This window comes from Lathyrus oleraceus, chromosome 5 (genome assembly GCF_024323335.1).
Source record: "Lathyrus oleraceus cultivar Zhongwan6 chromosome 5, CAAS_Psat_ZW6_1.0, whole genome shotgun sequence".
NCBI classification, from domain to species: domain Eukaryota; kingdom Viridiplantae; phylum Streptophyta; class Magnoliopsida; order Fabales; family Fabaceae; genus Lathyrus; species Lathyrus oleraceus.
The window spans coordinates 577,950,795-577,958,638 of record NC_066583.1 but is presented as its reverse complement, the minus strand read 5'-3'; the positions used below and the strand labels follow the sequence as shown (position 1 = coordinate 577,958,638).

The following is a 7,844-nucleotide window of genomic DNA, read 5'->3' as shown; positions in this document are numbered from 1 at the left end:
GGTGTCTCTACTCTATGCCTTACGCCATACTTAAACAGAAGTTTTTCGAGTACCTTGGATATGAAATGTGATCCACCATCACTGACTACTATTCTTGGGATGCCAAATCTCGGAAATATTATATTCTTAAAGAGTCTAGTTACTACTCGGGTGTCATTTGTTGGAGAAGCTATAACTTCGATCCATTTTGAAACGTAGTCTACTGCCACGAGTATGTATTTGTTACCGAAAGAGGATGGAAAAGGTCCCATGAAGTCTATTCCCCACACGTCGAAAATCTCTACTTCCAAAATACCTTTTTGTGGCATCTCGTCACGTCTAGACATGTTTCCTGTGCGTTGACATCTGTCACATTCCTTAATAGCCGCATGTACGTCCTTCCATATATTTGGCCAATAAAAGCCGGATTGTAGGATTTTAGAGCAGGTCTTGGATGTACTTGCGTGTCCACCATAAGGAGCGGAGTGGCAGTGTTGGATTATATTTTCTACCTCTTCTTCGGGTATACATCGACGGCAAATACCATCGGGGCCTCTTTTGAAAAGTAAGGGATCATCCCAGTAATAGTGTTTTATGTCGTAGAAGAATCGTTTCTTCTGCTGGTAAGATAAAGTAGGTGGAACTATTCCGGCAGCTAAATAATTGACGAGGTCAGCGTACCACGGTGTAACAGATATAGCTAGGGTGGTTTCTACTTGCTTGTCAGAGTTATTCTCTTCCAAAGTAGCTATGAGTTTATCGTACGAGAAATCATCATTAATTGATGTTCTTTCCGGTTCAAGGTTCTCAAGTCTAGAGAGGTGGTCTGCTACTACAGTTTCAGTTCCTTTCTTGTCTTTGATTTCCAAATCGAACTCTTGTAGTAACAGGATCCATCTTAGGAGTCTAGGTTTAGCATCTTTTTTTGTTAAGAGGTATTTGATAGCAGCGTGGTCAGTGTAAACTATTATTTTGGCTCCGACCAAGTAAGAACGAAATTTATCCAGCGCAAACACAACTACTAGGAGTTCTTTCTCGGTTGTGGCGTAATTCATCTGCGCTTCATCTAGAGTTCTACTTGCGTAGTATATAACGTGAAGCTTTTTATCCTTTCGTTGTCCTAAAACAGCACCTACAGCGTAATCGCTGGCATCGCACATTATTTCGAATGGTTCATTCCAGTCGGGTGTCTGCATTATGGGTGCGGAGATCAATGCTTGCTTAAGCGTTTGAAATGCTTCTAAACAGTTATTGTCGAATATGAATTCAGCATCTTTCATCAATAGTCCGGTTAAAGGTTTAGTTATTTTAGAGAAGTCTTTGATGAATCTTCGGTAAAAACCGGCGTGTCCTAAGAAGCTTCGTACTTCTCTCACGGTTCTTGGGGGTTGAAGGTTTTCGATTACCTCTATTTTGGCTTTGTCTACTTCAATTCCTCTATTTGATACAATGTGTCCTAAAACAATTCCTTCTTGTACCATAAAGTGGAATTTCTCCCAATTAAGTACTAAGTTTACTTTTACACATCGCTCAAGAACTCTTTCTAGGTTCTCAAGGCATTCTTCAAAACTTTGTCCGCATACGGAAAAGTCATCCATAAATACTTCCATGATGTTTTCGAGAAAGTCGGCGAAAATTGCCATCATGCATCTTTGAAAGGTTGCAGGAGCATTACACAAGCCAAACGGCATTCGTCTATAAGCGAAGGTACCAAAAGGGCATGTGAACGTCGTCTTTTCTTGGTCATCAGGATGAATTGGTATTTGAAAGAAGCCTGAATAACCGTCCAGATAGCAGAAATGTGAATGTTTTGCCAATCGTTCTAACATCTGGTCAATGAATGGTAAAGGGAAATGATCTTTTCGGGTTGCTTTGTTTAGTTTCCTATAGTCAATGCACATTCTCCATCCCGATTCGATTCGTTTGGTTATAGTTTCCCCTTTTTCGTTTTCAATAACGGTTATGCCTCCTTTCTTTGGTACTACGTGTACAGGACTAACCCATTTGATATCAGATATAGGATATATGATACCTGCCTCTAATAACTTGGTTATTTCCTTCTTCACCACCTCACTCAGGATTGGATTTAGTCTCCTCTGGTGTTCTCTAGAAGTTTTGCAGTCTTCTTCTAGCATGATGCGGTGCATACAAATGGAAGGACTTATTCCTTTAAGATCGGTGATGTTGTAACCTAGTGCGGTCGGATACTTTCTTAAGATATGTAGGAGTTTTTCTGTTTCGAGTCTTCCTAGGTCTGCATTAACTATCACTGGTCGTTAAAGTTCTAAGTCTAGGAATTCATATCTCAGATTTTTGGGAAGTGTTTTCAGATCTAGGGTTGGTTTCTTAAGACACTGCGTAGGGTCCGGTGTTATTGCCAAACATTGGTTGAGTTTGTCTTCTACAGGACAGTCGGATGATTTGTCTTCTCCTAACTCTGTTTCTTTTATGCATTCATCGATGATATCCATAAAGTAACATGTATCTTCTATTACAGGTGCTTTCAAAAATTGGGAAAGAATGAACTCAATTTTCTCTTCTCCTACTTCGAAGGTGAGTCGTCCTCGTTTTACGTCTATGATTGCACCGGCAGTTGCTAAAAATGGTCTTCCCAGTATAATGGGTGTAACTTCATCTTCTCTAATATCCATAATTATAAAATCGGTTGGAATGTAGAATTGACCTATGCGTACGGGAACGTTTTCAAGAATTCCTACAGGATATTTGACGGAACGATCTGCTAGTTGCACAGACATTTTAGTTGGTCTTAATTCTCCCATTTCAAGTCTCTTGCATATGGATAAAGGCATAACACTAATTCCGGCTCCTAAATCGCATAAGGCTTTGTCGATGACAAATTTTCCTATGTGACAGGGTATAGAGAAACTACCCGGATCTTTGAGTTTAGGAGGCATGTTCTGGATTATAGCGCTACATTCGGCAGGGAGTGTAACAGTTTCGCTATCTTCAAGTTTCCTTTTATTAGAAAGAATTTCTTTTAAGAACTTGGCGTATGAGGGCATTTGCGTAATAGCTTCTGTAAACGGAATTGTGACGTTTAATTGTTTCAGGAGGTCAACAAATTTTTTAAATTGGCCCGCATCTTTGGTTTTAACAAGCCTTTGAGGGTAAGGGATAGGTGGTTTATAAGGTGGTGGAGGTACATAAGGTTCCTTCTTTTCTACGGTTTCCTTATTACTCTCTTCCTTTTCCTTAGGTCTACTTTCTTCCTCAGTTGACTTTTTAGGGTTTTGGTTTCCTATCCTTGGATCAGACGGTCCTTCCACTTCCGTTCCACTTCTTAATATGATTGCATGAGCGTGGCTTCTCGGGTTAGGTTGGGGCTGTCCAGGAAATGTACCAGTTGGGGCAGCAGTAGGCGCTTGTTGTTGAGCTACTTGTGATATTTGTGTTTCCAGCATTTTGTTATGGGTAGCCAGGGCATCCACTTTACTTGCTAGTTGTTTGATTTGTTCGCCAGTGTGTACATTCTGGTTTAAGAAATCTTTATTGGTTTGTTGTTGAGAAGCTATAAAGTTTTCCATCATAATTTCCAAGTTGGATTTCCTAGGGGTGTTATTATTATGTGTAGATGGGTTCGGTTTCTGATATCCCGGAGGTATAGCTGGGGCTTGATTTGGAGATTGTCCAGGTGCGTACAAAGCATTATTATTCTTATATGAAAAATTTGGATGGTTCTTCCAATTTGAGTTATAGGTATGCGAATAGGGGCTTCCTTGAGCATAGTTCACTTGCTTTGCTTGGATTCCTATCAAGAGTTGACAATCCGTAGGAGTGTGACCTTGGATTCCGCAGACCTCGCAATTCTGAGTTATAGCAACCACGGCGGTTGGAGGTGATACACTTAAACTTTCAATTTTATGGACCAGAGCATCCACTTTTGCATTAACATGATCAAGGTTACTTATCTCGTACATTCCGGTTTTCGTTTGAGGTTTTTCCACCATTGTTCGTTCGGTTCCCCACTGATAGTGGTTTTGGGCCATGCTTTCGATGAGCTGGTAAGCATCAGCATAAGGTTTGTTCATTAGTGCACCACCTGCAGCGGCGTCTATTGTTAACCTTGTGTTGTACAAGAGACCATTATAGAATGTGTGAATTACTAACCAGTCTTCTAAACCATGGTGTGGGCAAAGTCTCATCATGTCTTTGTATCTTTCCCATGCTTCGAAAAGAGACTCGTTATCTTTCTGTTTAAATCCATTTATTTGGGCTCTTAACATAGCTGTTTTGCTTGGCGGAAAATATCGGGCAACAAAACACTTTCTTCAACTCGTTCCATGTGGTGACAGAGTTGGAGGGGAGAGATTGAAGCCATCTTCTAGCGCTATCTCTTAGTGAGAAAGGAAAAAGACGAAGTCGAATTGCCTCTGAAGTGACACCATTAGCTTTAACAGTATCAGCGTATTGGACAAATACGGATAAATGAAGGTTAGGATCCTCGGTAGGATTTCCAGAGAATTGGTTCTGTTGCACTGCCTGCAACAATGAAGGTTTGAGTTCGAAGTTGTTTGCTTCGATTGCTGGCGGAGCAATACTTGAATGCGGTTCATCTTGCGATGGAGCGGCGTAATCTCTAAGAGCACAAGCTGGTTCTGCCATCTCGGGTATCGAAGGGAAAATATTTTTGAAATCAGGAAGTTCGACAGGAGGGAGATTGTTTGCAGCACGATATTCCCGAATTCGTCGTAAGACTCGGAGATATAGTTCGATATCGTTGATTCGTAAGTAGAACGGCTCGCCTTGTGAGCGAGTATGTGGCATACAAATCAATGAAAGAAAGAAAAGAAAAAGAAACCTTAGTCTCTACAGCGTAACAGAAGAGTTACGATATCGATTAAATAAAAGTCCCCGGCAACGGCGCCAAAAACTTGATCGCTCGACTTTATGAGTCGAATTGGGGTACAAACTGCAAGTGCACAGTTGTATCGCGTAGTTTTAAAAGATATCGATCCCACAGGGACTTATGAATCGATATACCGTTATCTAAGGTTACTTCGTAAAGCTAAGGTGGATAATGTCTGATTGTTTGTGGAAAAGCTAAAAACTAAACTAAGATCTAGATTAAATATTAATAAAGCGGATATCGGTATGCAGTTCGTCGTAATTAGGGAATCAATTCTTTGTCGGTCCCTTGGTTTTAAAACAAATCTTTTCAGTTGACTTTATTGATTAAAAGTTTTATCTCAAACTCTCGCTCTGTTGAATAAACCGTGATTTTATGTTAACGTAGCTGTCACTTATAGTTAAGTCAAAAACCACTTTTTGAAAACAATAGAATCCGTAGAAACTCTTTTTTAAGAAAACACTAACCGTTTAAACACCCTTATCTCAAACTCTCGCTCTGTTGACTTAGGTTATATAATTAAATTCAAATGCTTAACTCTCGTCCTCACATTCAATCTTTAAAAATACTTTTTGAAAAAGATTAGAATTTAATTAAATCTAAAAATTGCTCTCGCCCTGATCTAGAATTAATGTCCAATTTACACTGTCCAGTTAAAACCTCAAACTCTCGCTCTATTGATTTTAACTTCTTTATGTCTTTTACTTTCGTACAAAAACCTTGTTATTAAACCTGTAAATTGAGACCGTAAAAAGAGCGATTTTAATTTTAAACTTAATTAAACCAACTTAGTTTTGATTCCTTCATTCCGCTTACTTTACATACCGATATCTAAGCGAATTAGCCAGACATGCTAAACAAACTTAAATAATTATCATGCATAAACAGACTCATCTCAAGCAAATAATATAAATAAATAATAAAACAAAGCATTAAACAATAATTAAAGAACCTGAATAATTTAAACAGTAGTCTTGAACACTCCACCACAAGCCGGTAGGATTTGTTCTTGAATTCTTCAATTAACCAACAAATTAAAACGAAGGAATAAAAAAAACTAGATTCTAACGTAAGGTTAGATCCGGTGAGAAGGTACACAATAGTTTCCGGTGTAGAAACTATTATGTGAAAAACTAATTAAGTGCTAGAGAAGAAAATAAAATTGCCAAAAGAAAATAATAAAAGTTGCAAAAGTAGTATGTAAAAGATATGCCTAAGCTACTGAAAAAAAGAAAATTGGAAACTGCCGAAATCTGGAAAAAAGCGTCTTGCTGCAGGTTTAGAAAGTAGCTATTTATATTGGTGCCCTCTGTAACGGTTTTCAAAGCGTCTTCCGTAAATATAGCCATTACTTTGAAAAAGAGTCAAGCGTGCAGATAGGTTCAACGCGTTCCTGGTGCCAAAAATGTAGGAATGGTGTGACGTTCGTCACACCATGTGTGACGTTCGTTACAGGAATGTGCAAGGCGTGACGCTCGTCACAGCCTCTGTGACGTTCGTCACAGGCACAACGCCTGTGTTCTTGTGCTTTGGGCTGGGCTTTGATATTCGCTTCTTTTCACTCCTTTTTGCACCTCCTTTTCTTCCTTTTTTTACTTTTGCTTCAAATTGATCACATGAGACAAATAGAAAGGAAATACCACGTAATATCTGATAAAATGAAGTAAATTGAAATAAATAATAATATAATTTAATTGAATTAAGTCCTAAAATATGATATAATATCATGTTATCAGCCCACCACGACCGTCACAAGGCCAAACGCAGCGTATGAATTGTTCAAGAGAAATGATCCACACGCCCCATTTTTTGCTCCTCAACCCACTTTCCCGTGAATCTCTCACTCAACCAAGTCACCCTTATTTCTCTCAACTATGAAGACCAAATGGATACTATAAAAGGATGGAAGTTGGAAACCTATGTGCACATTTGTTTGGAGCCTCCCTGAAGCAAACTCTCAAGCTATTTTTCTCTGCATTTATTTTCCACAACAATTTTGTTTTCTATTTAATTTTCTTCAGCAACACTGTTTTCTTTTACTGCAATTTGTTTACCGTTCCATTCAGAGCTTTGATTTTTCCTTTCCCTTTCCATTTTTCATTTAGCCAAAAGTAGTAGTTTCCTACACTAGGGAACTACTACAATCTATTTAATTTATTTAAGAAATTGTTTCGAAGAAGCAGAATCCTACCGACCTGTGGAGGACTGCTCAAGTACTTCAAGATTCGGCATATTCGATTAATCAAAGTTCCAGGTTTTTATTCAATTATTATTATTATTGCTTTATTATTAAATAATCATGTTTGGCTTATTGTTAAGTTGTTTATGTTCAAATGTGTTTGCATTAACTAACATGTCCGACTAAACTATTGGTATTGGTATGTAAACAATTTAATTAGACGGGATTTAATAATAATCGGTGTAAACTTCTTTTCTCAAATAATATTTTTGGCTGTGGTTTTTAATTTAAATTTAATTAACTTTGTCACGAGAGTGAGAAGCTATTTAATACGGTTTTGCCACGAGAGTAAGAAATTAACTAAGGTTAGAACCGACAATCGCGAGAGCGTGAGGGTCGAACTGGATAGTAAAAACTAGGCATTGATTTTAAAAATAGCAAGAGCACTTTAAACGCAATTAGAACTTATTTATTTTCAAAAATTATTTTTAACTTCAAATGGGACAGCGAGAGCGTATATTCTGACTTAAAAGTATAATCTGAGTCAACAATCACGAGAGTGTGAGATAAAGCCTTTTAAATGAGTATTTTCTACTAAAAGATATTTGGTAATTAAAATAAACACATGTGACTTATCGAAACCCTGACGATTAATGTGTTGCATACTGACATCCCTCCATTAATATTCTCTTAAAAACATAATTTCCTTTAGATTTAATTTTTGTTCAACCAAACCTCTAAAAATCATCTCCTTAGCTAAACATAGTAACATCGATAGCATTAGTTTGACCATCAGTCCCTGTGGATTCGATATCTTTT

General features: G+C 38.0%; 1 non-coding gene across 1 annotated transcript; it reads left to right on the top strand.

The window, feature by feature from the left end:
- Positions 1–4,116: 4,116 nt before the first annotated feature.
- Positions 4,117–4,223, top strand: LOC127088597 (small nucleolar RNA R71). Its single transcript, XR_007790429.1, has one exon. It is a non-coding gene; the product is annotated as a small nucleolar RNA R71 (small nucleolar RNA).
- Positions 4,224–7,844: the final 3,621 nt, after the last annotated feature.